We start from the raw sequence: 18,033 nt of genomic DNA on the forward strand, positions 1-18,033 counted from the left end.
AACGAAAGTTATTTACACAGCTAGTAGAATGTCATTATACATTAATTAACAACATGCACTCTTGAAAAGAATGAAAAACAATGCATTTGTGTTGCAGTATGTTGCTTAAATTTGGGTGCATGTTGAAGAATCTCGTCTGGTCAAAATTAATCTGGAGTCCCCCACTACAACGTGCCTCATAATCACATAGCGGTTTTGGCACGTGAAACCGCAGAATTGAAACCGAATTTCATTCTTGTGTGCTAAGGTCAGGATCATCCTATGCACAGTACAGCATGTGGTTGGATTCAAAATACATGCACAGAATTCTGCACTCTCGTACTCCTCAGATATAGGGCGACTCGTCTCATCGAATCCGGATACACAGCTATGTGGAAGCTTAAGTTAGCAGCCCGTTAGACCGAAGCATTACAATAACTTTATTTTTTTTTGTCCTCGGTGGTCCATTATTTTATTATTCGAAAATACTTTATTCAGACAATCTTGGTGGGCATCTAGTTTGTATTCGTTTCTCATGCGTGTTATAGATTTCATCATGGTGAAGTTGCTTTGTGATCAGTCGGCAATAAGTTGCGAGAAACTCTACAAAATGTAGTCATATTTCCTTTCTCTCTTGTTCAGCAAGATTGCGACGAAGCAGCGTCCGGACAACGTTCAACTTTCCGGACATGTCGCCAGCACCAATATCGAAATGGCCTTGAAGTGTAAAGCTTTCTTACGCAATTTTTTTTAAAATTCAGTTTACGTAAACTATTGTTTTTATGCTGCCGAGGATGAGGCAGCTGCTGCGCTATAGGTCTTGGTTTCCAGACTTGGTGAATCGCTCTGACGGCCCCAGCTGGGCGTTATTCAAGTCGAAATCCGCCGCCGTATCCCAGTCGCCACGGTGTTGTGCTTCTAAGCTCATTATAGGCGGAGAGTTTTCATTTCTCCGGGGAAGGGGCTGGGGCCCGACCAGCTATCCGAACCCCATAATATCATATATATATATATATATATATATATATATATATATATATATATATATATATATATATATATATATATATGTTGTGAGCATTATTTTACCCCTTCATCTTCTTCATCTGTATATAGTCATCATCATGGCCAGCGTCATCGTCTTCAGCGCGCGACCTGCGAAATAAACCGTTGAGGCTTAACAGCTGTCTCGCAAGTGGTGGAGGCTGCTTTCGATCCCTTAGTCCTCTACGCCTTCGAGTTTTCCTGGAGCTTCGTTCAGGCCACCGCTTGCTCCGCCTTTCCGCCAGGATGGCCCAAGAAGGTCCTCCAGGAGCCTCCGGCGTCACCGTCACTGCCCCACCGGCCGTTCCTTCATGGACCGTCAGCACGTGGCAGCGTGATCCCACCATGTTCGCTGGCCTTCGTAGTGACGACGTTGATGGCTGGCTAGACAATTATGACCGTGTGAGTGAGTCTAACCGGTGGGATGATATGCGCAAGCTTCGCAACGTCACATTCTACCTCAGTGATGTTGCCAGGACTTGGTTTCTCAACCACGAGAGCCCCTTGCCTGACTGGGCGGCATTCAAACACGAGCTTCGGCAGACTTTTGGCGCTCCCAACGTCCTCTCTGAGGTCGCCAAGAAAAAGCTTGATGGACGCACGCAACTTCCCGGAGAAACATACACCTCTTATATCGAGGACGTCCTCGCCCTTTGTCGCCGTGTTGACACCACCATGACGGAATCTGATCGTGTTCGTCATACCCTAAAGGGCGTACCCTAAAGGTCATACCCTAAAGGGCCTAAGTCGCGTTCAACGCACTGGCGATCAAGAAACCAAATACAGTTAACGATGTGATCGCGACTTGCCAACACCTGGACGCACTGCAGGCCATCCGTTTACAACCTGTAGCCGGTGACGCGCCTCCTTCGTCGGATACCGACCTGCGTATGCTGATTCGGACTCTCATACGCGAAGAGCTCCAAGCGTGTGGCCTGCTCAGTCCTCCTGTTCTCCAGCCTCTACCTTCAGTTCCTGGCCTGCGCGACATCATCAAAGAGGAGCTGTCCTCCATGACATGCGCTGCGAGCTGTGGCCCTCATTCGCCATTGACCTCGTATGCTCAGGTTGCGGCTATGCAACCAGCGTTCGTTCGGACAGCGTCTCCTGCTCCTGCTACTGCCCCCAACCATCTGGTGACTCTACCACCCCGTCCGCCTGCCACAGCATTTTACAATACCTGGCCTACGCCCCGCCCCGTTTGTTATTATTGTGGTATTCGCGGGCACACATCGCGTTTTTGCCGAAGACGACAACAGGGCGAACGCCGTGGCTACGATATCTATGAGAGAAACCCGTTGCTTCCTCCGAGTCCTTACTAGCACCGGCTCTCCCCGCGCTCACTTTCTCCACCTCCCGAAGCGCCTCGCAACTATCGTCCAGGGCGCCGCCGCTCGCGCTCCCCTCTCCGACGCTCGACATACCACGTGAGTGAAACTCACGTGGTATGTCGTGAATGACACTCACGTGGTATACCACGTGAAAAATACCACGTGAGTGCGCTCGCACCCGCATCATAAAGCATCAATAAGCTTATTGAAAGCGACTGCATTGCCCGTCGCAAACCCGGGGAGAGATCGCATCACCTTGATAATGGTAGGGAAGGAGCACGAACAGCATGTTTCGAGGCTTCGCAGCGATTCCTTCCTCTCATTTCTACATCACACTTATTATCCGTCTTTCAACGCCAACTGATCCTATTGATAACAAAATCCCCTTGATAACGGGGCCGAAGCGCCGCTCTGACCACGCAAGAAATGCGAAAAGCAATGTAATATGCATAGAATGTAATAGGCATAGCCACTGCCTTCCCGGGGCAGCCGCTCTACAATCTGAGCTAACTAGGCAGATGTCAGGGTCCCGGGTTCGAGTCCCGGACCAGGACGAATTTTTCTTCAACTGCGAGGCTTTTCTTTCGAGGAGCCCGTATGGGTTTCCTTTGTAGCAATTTGCTACATTTGGGTGGATGTCTCACTTTCACTTTAGCCGCCGTGGTTGCTCAGTGGTTATGGTGTTGGGCTGCTGAGCACGAGTTCGCGGGATCGAATCCCGGCCACGGCGGCCTCATTTCGACGGAGGCTAAAATACCCGTGTACTTAGATTTAGGTGCACGTTAAAGAACCCCAGGTGGTCAAAATTTCCGGAGTCCTCCACTATGGCGTGCCACATAATCAGGCAGTGGTTTTGGCACGTAAAACCCCATAATTTAATTTTTTTTTCACTTTCCCTTTAATTACTTCTCTCCACCTTGCGGGATTCCGCAGAACTATTACGTCGGAGTTCTAGATTATTAAAAAAATACGCATCTGTAAACTGCAGAGTTTTCGAGCTGTGTACATTATGCATGCGCGGTAATAATACATTTCTGTTAGATGAAAGACATCGCCTCCTAATATTGAGCAATAAATCCTTAGCAACCCTATAGCAAAGCTATCCATATAACTCAGTGACATGCGTATCTTTGTACTGCGACGATCGAAGTGCATTTGCGTCGTCGTCGTCGCTGTGCTGTCGCGGCTTGTGCACGGCCTATGCACGAGGGGTTAGTAGATGGCCTCCTGAGAGCCGATCGAGGCGCAGTGCTTTTCCCGACGACAACTTTGTGTGGCAGCACAGCCAAAGCTAAGCGCGCGCGTTCGCACCTGCGAAGATTCTACTCTTGTGTTACTACGCCAAGGAATAGTGTTGTTTTGCCCGCGGTTTGCAGGACCAGGAAAACCAGACATGGACACCATAAAGCAAAAACTAGGAGCAGCAAGTCACGAAATCCTTTTCCTGAGCGAGATTTTTATTTGCCACGAAATAAATTTTGAACAAAAAGAAATTTAAAACGTTAATTGGTACAATTTGTTTTACGCTGCTTAGCTTCCAGTTCCTTGCATTTGCGGACTACATGCAGATGCGCAGTAAAATAAAGAAATGTGTGCTTCGGCTCCGCAGCTTTGGCTGCGCAGCCGCAGAAAGTTATCGCTGGGTGTATACCTCTTTCGAAGCGAAGCTGTTTTGCCTGTTACGACTTTCCGGGCACTGCTGCTGTGATGGGCTTACCGCGCGCGCCACTGGCTTTCTTGCAACACCACCAGATGGCGCTGGCCTCCTGTTGGTAATGCCCACATACAGGATTTAGATGGCTGTACCGACAGCAACGGGAAGTCACTGCTAGACCTTTGTGAGCAACATAACCTCGTTATCGTGAACACAGGCCCTAATTGTGAAGTGCAGATCGCGTGGGAAGTTGGAAACCGGCAATCGACCATTGATTACTGTCTGATGACAGAAGGAATTCATGACAAGTTGAGAAAAATGATCATTGATGAGGAAGGGTATAGCAGCATAGGGAGTGACCATAAACGTATCATCTTGAAAATGGGATATGTAGTTGAGAAAGAGAGCAAGGATTGCAAAATGGCCAGTCCAAATTTGAGCGCTGAACAAATAACCATATTTTCACTAGAGTCGAGGAAGAACTTCGCAAATGGCCAAATAAAGAGTGGGAATATAGTGAGCTTCTAAGTGTAATAACGACAGAAACACGGAAAGAGTCACAGCTTGTTCGTTGAAAAGGAAAAAAAGAAACCGAAACTGGTGGAAGAGGGAGATACGAGAAGGGATCGCCGAACGACAGAAAGCATCTCGAGAGTACAGGCAGGCAAAGAAGGCGCAGTTGCCGCAGGATGAAGTAGCCAGTAAATGGGAAATATACCGGGAGAAAAAGTCAATCGTTCAAATACTGATGCAAGCAAGATTAAAAGGTGAAAATGAACGTTGGTTGTCAGAAATACGTGAGAAAAAGAAGGCCACACCTAGAATATCTTGGAACCACATAAAATTATTAGGCAGGAAGTCAACAACAATACAACAACATATCCTAGACGAAGATGGAAACAAACTGGAATGGGAAGCGGCATTAAATTACATCCGAAAAATAACAGCCGAATGTTTCCAAGGCAATGACGAGGTTGTATTTGAAGAAAAAAAGAGCATGAAAGAGAACCAGGTGGAAAAGGAGCTGGTGCTGACAAATTTCAACTGGAAGAAAGCCGAACAGAAAACTCCTAAGAGCACAGCCATAGGGCTAGACGAGGTTCCCGATAGGCTGATTAATGAACTAGGACCAAAAAGTAAAGAAACTCTGGTGAAAATAGTAGAAAAAATGTACGAATACCAGACAGTCGGCGACAAAGTAGAATGAATTTAATTTATACAGGTAAGGGGGAGAAAGACAGGATTGACTCGTATTGACCATTGACCATTACATCGGTAATATACAGGCTAGCAATGCAGGCAATCAAATTAAAGCTGCAAGCATCGGCAGAGAATAATGTCATTTTGGGAGAACTTCATAATGGCTTCAGAACAGGTAGGCGTTTGGATGATAACTTATTTGTTCTCACTCAATGTATTTAAATATCAAGAGTAGAAAGCAGACCGTTATATGTGGCCTTGTTAGACATTACAGGAGCGTATGACAACGTAGACCGCAACATTTTGTGGGATATTCTGGAAGAGGAAAGCTTAGGTGATGATTGTCTACAGCTTTTGAGAGAGATTTACCTAGAAAATGCCGTTTTCGTTGAATGGGAAGGGATGAGGAGGAAGGAGAAAGTTGATATCAACAAGGGACTGAGGCAGGGGTGCCCTTTATCCCCAATGCTGTTTATGTTGTACATGGAGAGGATGGAGAGGGCGCTAGAAGGAAGTAATATCGGGTTTTATCTTTCATAAAAACAGGCGGGTACAGTAGTAGAGCAGCAGCGTCCAGGTTTATTTTATGCGGACGACATTGTGTTGCTAGTTAACAAGCAAAGTGGTTTGCAACGTCTGGCTAATATCTGTGGACAGGAAGGCAATAATTTAGGTTTGAAATTTAGTGTTAGAAAATCAGGTGTTATGGTATACAACGAAAACAGTGAACAGACAGTGGCAATACAGGTCCGGGAAATACCTAGCGTAAGAGAATATAAATACCTTGGTATAATGGATAAACGAAGGCAATAGATATATGGAAACACAGGAAAAAACAATGACAGTAAAGGGGAAGAGAAATGCAGCCATAATGAAACACAGAGTGTTATGGGGATACAATAGGTACGAGGTGCTCCGGGGTATGTGGAAAGGTGTAATGGTTCCAGGACTTAATTTAGGAAATTTGGTTGTTTTCTTTAAATCAGGGGTACAATCAGGACTCGATGGGTACCAAATGTCAGTAGGAAGCCTCGCATTGGGCGCTCACGGGAGGACTACAAATGAAGCTGTCCAGGGTGATATGGGCTGGACTAGTCTTGAAGTGAGAGAAGCTCACAGTAGAATTGATTATGAAGAACGACTGAAGAATATGGAAGAAAGTAAATATGCTGGGAGAGTATTGAGGTGTCTGTAAAGGAAAAACATTGGTTCACAGTGAAGGAAAAGAACTAGAAAGCTTACCAGCAAGTATCCGGCCTTTAGGGTAGGCAACACAGCAAGAAAGAACGTCAAGCGGGAAGCCAGAGAGGCTGAAATAATCTCATGGGTGGCGGAAATGAAAAAGAAACCTGCCATGAGTAACTAATTAGGAGGAAAAAAACAAATCAGGAAAGAAACAATTTATGATAACTCAAAGGGAAGCTCATTACTTTTCGAAGCGAGATCGGGATGCCTTAGCACACGCACGGATAAAGCGAGATATAAGAAGGAAGAAGAAGCATGTGCTTGCTGCGGTAAAGCTAGCGAAGCGATGGAGCATGTTTTATTAGAATCTGAAGACGTCTGCCCAGCGGTCGATTTAGGCACCACTGTCCTCCTTGAAGCCCTTGGATTCAGCGAGAGCAGTGGAAAGGTAAACATGCCCGCAGTAGAGATTAGTTAGAGGCGATTGGAAGATTTGTGGAAGAAAAGTAAGGAAACGACAAAAAACGGAGAGGTACAAAAGCAAAGTTCGCAATAGGGGGTCAGAAAATTTGGTTGTGGGAGTTCATAGTGTTTTTCTTATTTCTTTTTTTAAAGCTAGGTAGGACATTAGGCAGTATAATAGCTAGAGCTTGGTGGCGCAACACATCCCCCCGTTCCAAATTGCACTCATAACATCTATCCATAACATCCATTCATGCTGCGCAAAGGAACATTGAGAAGAAAATGGAGACGTTTCCTGCAACATTCTGGGAATATAAGGAACTGGGCCGGTATTTTATAGCGGTGCCTTTTCCGATTCTATGCTTTTTCAGGCTTTTCGCGCTTGGCCACTGGTCAGAGCGACGGTCTGCCCACATTATCAACGCGATCAGGCGGTTTTGTGTGGTGGATGATAAGAATAGCATAGAATAAGGCATAAGGCATCGCTACAAAATAGCAGCCACTGGTAGACGTTGTACAGAAGAACGTAAGACAGACAAGGAAAAAAAACACTCTTGGATCGGAAAGAGGAAAGCACATAAGCGCTGGAACAAGGAAATAAAGCATGCTATAGAAGAGCATAAGCAGGCGTCTAGGGATCATCGAGAAGCCAAAAAGTTGGGATTACACGAAGGAGAGGTGCTCCTTAAAATGGAAGGAATTCCGCGAAAAGATAAGGGTGGCGAGTGAACTCGTGCAAAAGAGAATTAAATACACAGATGAACGTTGGGTGCATGAAATTTGCAAAGGAGACATAGGCGCACCAAAAAGGTTCTGGTACCACGTAAGAGCACTCGGTGGTCCAACTAAATATTTGGAGATGGCTATAAGAGATGAAGCTGTTAACATCTTCGAAGGAGACGATGCGCTGCGGTATATAGCAGGCACTGTTAGGACTAACTTCGGTACAAAAGAAGGCGTAGTTCAGACCTAACCTTATCCTAGCATCCGCAGAAAAGCCTGAGAAATCCAAATTTATAGTATAAATCTTTTACTGGAAAAAAGCAGAAGAAAATGGCCCTAATAACACCGCTGCAGGACTCGATGGAACCCCAATACAGCTAATCAAAAACCTCGGTCCAAAGAGCAGGCAATGCTGACTAATGGCATTGAACAAGTGATTAAAAACGAAGAAAATTTCAATTGGATTGCCTGAAAGCAAGATGAACCTAAACTACAAAGGCAGAGGTGATGAGTATACTACGAACTCGTACAGGCCAGTTGCAGTAATGTCGGTGCTATATAGAATGGCAATGCAAGCTATCAAATTAGAACGGTCGAAATGAGCGGAAACAATTGATGTACTGTGGCTATGGTATTGGGCTGCTACGTGCTACGTGCAGAGAGTGGCTTGGCTACGTGCCAAGCCACTCTCTTATTATGAGGCACGCCGTAGTGCAGGACTCCGGAAGTTTCGACCGCCTGGGGTTCTTTAACGTGCACCTAAATCTAACTACACGGGTGTTTTCGCCCCCACCGAAATGCGGCCGCCGTGGCCGGGATTCGATCCCGCGACCTCGTGCTCAGCAGCCCAACACCATAGCCACTGAGCAACCACGGCGGGTAAATGCGAAGGTTGTGGGATCGTTCCCCACCTGCCGGAAGCTTTTTCATCCACTTTCATTTCCATTAACTTATCGTTTCTTTATTTCATTTATTAAGCACAAGTAATTTCCCTATGTTCTCCTTGGTGTGATTGTTTGTTGGCTTCTTATGATATGACTGTACACACACACACACACACACACACACACACACACACACACACACACACACACACACACACACACACACACACACACACATATATATATATATATATATATATATATATATATATATATATGATGACAACTGAGTAAAAATCTATGGGAAGGCCGACATTGTAATGAAGTGCTGCAAATTCACCAAGGACTGAAGCAAGGATGCCCTCTGTCTCCATTGTTATTCATGCTTTATGTTAAGCCATAGAAATACACGCGTAATGGGCAAATGGTGAAACAGAAGGTTCCCGCACTGATGTATGTGGACGACACTGTGCGACTAGCGCGCAAAGCAATAAACCACAAACGTTGGCCAACATGTGTGACAACGCAACGGCAAATTTAGGCTTTAAATCTAGCGCGGCGAAATCGGTAATCATGGTCCTTAAATACAGAGACGAGGAACTACGTTGTTTCGATTCAACAGCAAGCCATACCCATAGTCAAGCATTATAAATACCTCGTCGTATACATAATGCGAGAAATACTTAATCAAGCACCCACCAAGATAATCTGAAAATAAAAGGGAAGCGGAATGAAGCAATAATGTAGCATAGAGCACTTTGGGGGCACAATAAATATGAGGTGGTGGGTGGATTCTGGAAAGGAGTCATGATGCCAGCGCTGATGTTCGCAAATGACATTCTGTGCCTAAATTCGGATATATTGTCGGGATTGGAAGTTAACCAAAGATTGGTGAACCGGTTGGCTTTGGGAACACACGGCAAAACCAAGGGACAGTACAAGGGGACATAGCTCGGGCCTCTATTGAAGTCAGAGAAACGCAGAGCATAGTTAGTTTCGGAGAAAGACTCAGGAACACGGATCAAAATAAATGGGTGTCGAAAGTGCACAAATATCTACCTGAAAAGCGTGGACACAGAATGGAGGAAGAGGTTAAGAAAGTTGGCAGCCAAGTAGAGGGTAATTCAAAGTGCAGATAGACAACTAGGAGTAATCAAAAAGAAAGTAAGAGAAACAGAGACAGCGAATTGGATGAAAAAAAAATGGAAACGAAAAATACCAGGGATATTTACAAGAATGCGAAAAAAAGAAATTAGAGGGAAACATCTGTACGGTAACCCGAAGTGAAGTGCCTTGTTATTTGAGGCTTGAGCTGGTTGCCTAAGGAAAAAAAAAAAAAACCGGAGCAAATATTCGGAATCAGATGAGGCATGCGTATGCCGCAGCAAAAATCCGGAGACTACTCAGCACATCCTAATAGAATGTGAAGAGATTCACCCAGCGAGACTAGTACGTAGCTTACAACTTCCAGAAGCGCTTAGATTTAATGTAGACGGAAGGATAACCCGATCAGCAGTCGAAATAAGTAAGAGTCGTTCAGAGTATTGGGGGAAAAGGCAGGGAATAGACTGATACGACCGGATCCATTACAGGTACAGGCAGTGGTAGAAAGCAGATAGAGAAGATTAAATAGATGTGTACAAGAATGCTAGAAGCTTCGATAGCACACTTGATTAACTCAGTCAGGCTGGGTGACGATTTGTTCCCGCCCAGTTTCAAAGGGGATGCCAATAAAGGTTCACCGTCATCATCATGCTCGCATGTGCTGCTGAGTTTCTCGCAAGAATAACAGATGGCGCTCGCCTCCGCGCCTCCCGGCCGCGGCAGGGTTGCACAATTTGTGCGCACGGCACGCGCTGTGCTTGCTTCCCTATGCGACAAAAATGTAGCTGCTGGGCTGTGGCTGTCGCGTGCCGGGCAGGGATAGTGCAAACATTACAATCGTCCATAGCCTGAAGAGAGCGCTTGGAGCTGGCGTCTCAACAGCGTGCTTGCCACGTACGCAGAAGGAGCACGTAAACACACGCAAGCAAAATGGCTCTAAAGCGCGCACTCGGCGTCGACGACGCCCAGACCCGAAAGAAGCGTCGCGTGGAACAGGAGCTTCTTCACTACGCAGCGAAACGTGGTGCAGACCACGAATGTTTGTATACAATTATAAAAGTAATTTAATTACGTACAGTCCCTAAACCGGTTAAAGTTTAACACTTTTGCCACGATGCGATGTGCCATGTGAGGCAATGATAATGGTCAACCCTATCATAGATTATGAACAATGACGCACAACAACGCCTCAAGCAAACACGTCTGCCTGTGTGCTCTGTGAACTACGCAAACAGAAGTGCTGCACACAAGGTAACGTGCAACTACTCCCCATACTAGACTAGACGCTGAAAAAATTATGCATTCGCCGCGAACAACCTCGCTAATTATCATTAATTATATTTAAGAATTTGCCACTGGATGCGAGGCAATCGAGGGAACAACTAACAGCGTTCGCACACACCAGCGCGCCACGCTTCTCGCCTTGGAGACCACACGCGTACTTTTAAGCCGCGCCACTAGATGGCGCAGCGTGCCAAGAAAGGAGGAGCCTGATTGCTGCATCACGTGCTTCTTAGCATCGGCACGCATTGCTGCGTCATGTACTTCGGTGGCCACGCGCAGGATTCGCGGTGGCACCACTAGATGGCACCGATGTGTTCTCAGTGGAGCACGAAAAAGGAATCCCGCTGCAGTACATGCCCCATACATAACTAGTTTCGACTGTTGCAATACATTGTGTCGCTATATTGGTTCAATGCTAAATGCATTGCCGTCGACAGTCATCGTGAGATGGCTTCTGCTGATTTTCTTTTTTGTTCGTAAAACACAGGCTGTACAAGACGACCACTTTACTGACAACCACTTTTAACAAGCGTATCGGTCTATTTTCAGCTGCGAAGAGCGAGACCGCAATGTCTGATGCTCTGAACAGCAACTAGGCAGAGTTGGCACTTTATGCCCTTACAACGCTAGACTAACTCTCGTATTAGGAAACGCGCCTTAAAGTGAAACTCACGCTTGACGTTTTCAATATAACGCCTAATGTGAACGCGCCGAAGGAAGCGCAATGAGCGTCTTGGTCACGTTTACGTCAGACGACATATAAATCAAGTCACGCTGGGCCCTTTCAGTTAAGGCGCGTTTCTGAATACGGGAGATAAGCCAGGTGCCAACTATCAGCAAGTGCAAGGTAGAGGTCGCTTCAGCCTGGCTCGCACAATTGTCTGTGGAGTGGCGCAGAACCGTGTATGACACTACACGGGCACTCGCACGTCAAGGTTTGATGATGTCCTCGGTTGACATGACATTCGAGCAGGCGACTTTCTCGTGACGAGCACTTCTGTTGTTGGTCTTTTCTTTTCTTTTTAGTTTTGTTTTATAGCGACACAATATCGGACACGTCGCAATGCTGGGTGCACCTGTCAAGGACGTCATCAAAACAACGTGTGAGAAGTTTCCAAGTTGGACAAAGGTCGTCGTCTTGGCGTCAAAGGCCCTTAAATTGTCAAATGGATCTACGAGGAACCAGAATACCTTCTGTTTAAACGAAGTTGTGGAGCGAACGACCAGATCTGATATATACAAGTTTCTTTCGGAAGCATGCTGTGGTGTTGACTTACATTTTGTGTGTCTCACCCTTCCTTGTTTCTATTCGTAGCTCACTGCAGCAGCCAATGATCATCACTACATAACAAACGGCTGAAATTAAGGTGCTGTTGCTTATTCACATGCTTTTAAACCATGTTTTACCTGCCCCCTATGTCGCCTGTCTCTCTTGAAAGAAGGTTTAGCTCGGTAGCTCCTATCTAAAAATGTGGAAACGGACTATAATGATTTTTATATGCAAACGCTCAACCAATTTTGATGACCTTTCTCGTACTTAAAAGAAAAAAAAAAGACGGTAAACTTCAGCGATTCCTCCCACTCGTAACTCATTTACTCATTTTCAGACCTCAACGTTGCTATTTCTTGCCTACTTTTCCAAAATAATAATGATTCTCCATTACGTGATAACGACGAAGAATTCGGCCGTTATAGGGTTGTTGGTTGGAAACGGAAAGAAGGGGGGCTGGGGGGGTGCTACGGTCGAATAAAAATGTGGTAACTTGCAAAGAACTCGCAAGAATTAAATATTTCAAGGAATATTTAACAATAAGTACAAGTTCCGAGGCACTTGAGAAAGAACGTTGAGTGTTGGTTAGGTAAACGCTTTGTTATTTGCTTCCTTTGTAATGTGCACAATTTCTATAGTGCACGCGGTTTACTTGTACTCGTCTCCCTTCCTCTCTCTATCTCCTCCTTCCACTCTTTTTCTCTTTTTATCCTCCTTAAGTCTTCCCCCCGCGCAGGGTAGCCAACCGGAACTACCTCTGGTTAACCTCCCTCCGGCTTTCTATGCATAATTTCTCTTTCTCTTGCAGTCTGTATGGAATAGTGAAGCATTTCGTGTGCACTTTGTGAAGTTAGCAATACACCCACACAGACATTAGCACTCTTAGATTCCCCATAAACAGAACAGATTTATTTATTTGGAATGTGAAGCTTTATGAAACCTATTTTTGCAGCTGTTTGGCTAAAGGCATGTGCGAACTCGTTTTCGAGGTGTTTCAACTTTTTATTATTTGAAAATATTTGTTTCAAGCAATCTTAGTGCGTCAACCATATTTTCGTTACCTTCATGTTCCATCGCGGTGACGTTACATTTTGGTCCGAGCAATGGAGCTACGAGAAGTCATGTGCAGCTGACACATCTCTTTCCATCACTCAGCAGGACGACGTTCAGTCAACTATATGACAGACGTGTCGGGAGCGTGGTACTCAATTTGGAATAATTTAAAAACGCTCTTACGTCATTTTTAAAATACATCGTTTCTGTAAATGATGCTTATGCCATTCAGGATCACTCACTTACAACGTCAAAAGGCTCCTTGCTTTTCAGGCTCGATGAGTCGCTCAGAAAATTTTTCGTGGGTAATATCTACGCTCTTCATCAACAATGCATTGAAAGGATGCAAGCATGATGAGACTGTGAAACTGTAAATGGTTTTGCCTAAATTGAGAAATCAAAAATGCACATTTGACGCGTGAAAGCGAGGCTTTCTTATTCAAAAACTGGAGCTTGCTGAGCAGAATTGATCTGTCCAGTGCGCTCGCCCAGGAACTTGCGTCTCGCTGCGATAATCGCGGTTTTCTTGCAGCAAAATTATTTGTAATAGTCCTCGCTTTCATCGGTCCTTTCCCATCGATACTTCAAAAAGTGCTGCCTTCCCTCATATTTGAACAGAAATGAATATGTGACAATTACGAGTAGTGAATTCTCGAACCGAAGCCGAATCGATTAGAAAGACTATTAGATTCCTATTTAAAATTTCCAGCATTCGTGCACACACGGACGCCAAAAATAACAAATAAAAGCTTGATGGGCAAAGCGTAGTTTTCTGAGAACCCTTTGTTATTACAATAACAATAACAATAACAATTATCCGGGCATTCCAGCTAGGAGCATTTTAGCCGTCGCCGTCGCCGTGCTGTCCCGTATAAGACCATGTGCGAGGAGAAAGAGAGCCCGCGCGCCGTTCGTCGGTGGTCATGACACGTGTTGAGCGATGCGAGGGCGAGTCAAGAATGAATGGTGTTAGCTTCATGCACGCCGTCTTTCCGCTGGGCTCTAGTGTAGGACGTCGCGTGACGGAGTCTGCGCCACGGTCGGGCTAGAGGAGGAGAACGTGCGTGTTCTCTTGCAGCCCAGCCGTGGCTGCATGCGCTTAATTTGAGTTTTGAGATGCGATACAGTTGAAATGGTGTAGCGAGCGGCAGCAGGAAACGTTCGCTTTGGGATAAGCATGCGCGCTCCTTGCTGCCGGCGCTCCTTACCACGCCAACGTTGTGACAGAGAGTGTTCGCGGTCGTCAAGTGACATCTGTTCGTGTTAGTCTTGTGCGCACGTGGCACCATGCCTATTTAATTAGTAAGTGAATGCTTTCTGAAACTTTGATACGTCCGAAAGAACCACGAGCCTTGCTTGGTGCAATGGCCTGATGCTTTGCTGCTGCTATGAATGTGTTCCTTCCGGGCAAAACAGATACATTCTTTTTGTGTAGTTCTGACCACGGCGTTAGAAAATATTCGCTAATATTTCGGGAGGTGGCGAATGCACTACCTGAGGCAGTAAAATTTGAACGGATTGCCGTTTAGCTTTTTTTTTTTTTTTTTGGTGAAGTGAGGGAGGCAGATCGCATCGAGTAAGCAATTTATTCGTTTGTAGATCCTTCCCAGAAACGCTTGCATCGAGTCCGAGTCGCAAGAACTAAAATCGCGTTGTAGTTGCCTGGACAACGTTTGGCTTGTTTTATGTGCCATTCGCAGACTGCCGCCAACGATGAGGATAGCGCTGCTGTCTGAAAAGAGATCACCGTGTTGGGGTTAAGTTAATATTCGAAATCGCGGACCTTGCTTATTGTCAGTTCCTTTGGAGTTCCTTGCGACGTTAATCTACTTTGTATGTACAGCTGGAGAGAACGAAGCTTCACGCAGGCATGTCACCGCAGGATAGCGAACGAAACTGCATTAATTAGGGCATCAGAGTGACTCACCCTGTGTTAAGAACGACAATCGTTGTCAAAAGCACGTCGCTGCAGCTATACTAAAAATGCTGTCTCAAAGAACCCGAATGACTTGAACTCTGCGAAAGAACACTGGCTTAAAATGTATACATGCTTGCGCTGGCATATTATTATTGTTATGATATATTTTAAGGTATATTGCCAAATAGACAAAACAGAAAGAGATAGAAAGGAGCAAGCTGGCGACTGACAACGGCAGAGGCACAGCGCCTGCCTAAAGTTCAGGAACGAGGGGATGGTAACATAGATACCGAAGATTAGGTGAAGGAAAGAAGAATGACAGAACAAGGGGACAGATCACAAAGACCCTAGTAGCGATGACTATGACACCTGGTAACAGGGAAAGAAACAATACAAAAGCTGCGCAGGTCGCACTATTCAGCCATGCTTGTAGTGCAGTAAGAAATGACTTATTCTTACAGTTGCCTCTTGATACTGACAACGGTGTTTCTTTTCTACGAAACAGAGCCAGTTTGCTAGATGACGTAAGTGTCTCACACAAAGGCTACTCATATCGGGGGAGGCATTATGCCAGTCCGGGCGCCGGGCACTCACTTTTCAAGCGCTAGGCCAGACCGTTTTATTTTTTTCACCGCAAGTGAATCAAGGGGTTATTGTATCCACAGGAAGATACAGGCAAAAGAGCATGGAAACGAAGAAAATTATAGCAGGGCAGAGAAAATTAACGACCGTAGTGGCGGCATCCAGATGCAGAAGGACGCAGTTGAATGTTGGTAACGCAGGCGCAGTAGACAGTATGAAAGAAACTAGTATGTCTAGGGGAGGCCCAAACTCCTACAGAGCATAGAACGGGAGACTTCCATGTCGTCTGCAGTGTAGACTGGACACGCGGAAAGAATGCGCTCTATTGTTTCGGCAACGCGACAGCTGCGGCAGGCAGGGCTCAAAGGCAGCCCCTAGATAAAGGCGAGCCAGCTGCAGGGCACTGAGTAGAAAACACGAGAGAAGCAAGACCGTTTCATGTTCAACTGAAAGGTGGATTGGTGTGTGTTACGCGCGCTGTGTGAATCATGCCTATAGAAACGATCAAAGCCGTGACGTAAGGCCATGGCGGACGAGCGTTGGCTCTTTCCACTTTGCCGTATTTTACCTCCAGTTAATTATTGCTCCAGAAATACCTTACCGCGGAAAATCGTAAAAAAAGGAAAAAAAAAAAGAACGCAGAACAAACACTAGGTAATGAAGTACGTCATCGTACAGCAAATCCAGAATCATTGTTTTCGCAATAGGCTTTAATAGGGTTTTCAGGAATCAGTGACAACAGCACGGCAATACGTCTGCTATCCACGTTTTTTTTTATTTAACTGCACTTGTTGCAAACACACCGTACGGTAGTGTGTAGCTTCCTCGAATCTTCGAAATCTTAACTTGATTGATAAACTGCAGTTCTTGTAGCGAGCATGCTACGGTTCTGAATATGGTGACAGCTCAAAATTGCTAATTCTTCATCATAGGGAACTGAGACTGCGAGCAAGCATACACACTGATGCAATTCACTTATAAGTATAAATAATGGGCGAAATCTCTCGGGAGTTCTTCGAGTGTTTCTATTTGCACGGTGCGTAACGTGGACTCTTTGCTACGGGTACAGGTGCCGACTATAACCTCTCCCGCGGCGAAGTAACTCTTTTTCGATCGCTTTTAACTGGGAGTAGCGTTCGTAAACGGCACTCCCAGTTACAAGCGATATTATACCACCATATATGATAATTACTCATCGCCCGCTGAACTTTAAAACCCAAGTCTCCGATCGCAGTGAAAAAGAGTGACATGGTAGGGAGCGATCCTTCCTGAAGAGATAAAAAAAGTGATCGATATTGCGATGATTCCTCAAGAAAAACATGTCTTGCCAATCGTAGAGCAAAAAAAAAAAAAGCTACTGTAAAATTATGTTTTTCTTTTCGTTCTTCATGAGAAATTTCTTTGGATAGTGCAGAGAATAAAAAAAAGGTGAACATGCGTCATGCTGTCAGGTGGGAAAACGAAGGAAGCAACTTAACAATACGAGAACCAGAATGTATCAATGTGCCCATTGTCGCCCAGCTTGAGGAGCACAACTTTTTAACGCGATAGCGTTAAGGAGCTCGTGTCGCAGAAAAGCCGGTGTCGTCGGCGTCGGTGTCGGCGTCGGCGTCCGCGGCGTTGGCCGTGAGCGATAAATCGCGGCAGGCACTTCATAAATAAAAAGCAACTTCCAAGATGGACTGGGTGGGAATCGAACCAGGGTCTCCGGAGTGTGAGACGGAGACGTTACCACTGAACCACGAGTTTTTTTTTTCTTTATTGCCTCGCTTTTCACAGAGTTTACGAGATTAGAAGAACAGATTAACAAGATAATAGTACCGAGAACCGTCAGCTGTTTGCTGACTACAAGCCATCAGTATTTCGGCATCTGCAACAACATTTCTAATCTTGGAACCCACTCTGGTACATACGACTGCACCTTCTGCACTTCGACAAAATGGGACACCGATTCGCAAAAATATTCGCGAACCGGTCTAGCGTCAATATCCGCATTGTGCACAGCAGTCCGAGTTCGCCATATACTGTGCAGGCCCAGGAGCATAACCAGATCGAAAGGCACACCATCGTCGTTTTCGACCGTGAGATAACGGATTCCGTGCAACTGAACCACGAGTTCGATGCTTCAAAGCGGTACAAAAGCGCCTCTAGTGAACGCGGTGTTGCCTTAACTAGCTGTTTCTAAGGCTCAGGCGTGCGTCGCTTGCTCAGGCGCACATTTCATTGTCGCGCCGAACGCTGCGTTGCTCGACGCTCACCGCGTCCTATGCGGGGCGCGTAGTCGCTGCGCCGTAGCCTATTGTCTTACACCCCTTGGCAGGTCGACGGGAACGCTGTCGCGTTCCACTCTTGAAGGCGAA

Source organism: Dermacentor variabilis, chromosome 5 (genome assembly GCF_050947875.1).
Source record: "Dermacentor variabilis isolate Ectoservices chromosome 5, ASM5094787v1, whole genome shotgun sequence".
NCBI classification, from domain to species: Eukaryota; Metazoa; Arthropoda; class Arachnida; order Ixodida; family Ixodidae; genus Dermacentor; species Dermacentor variabilis.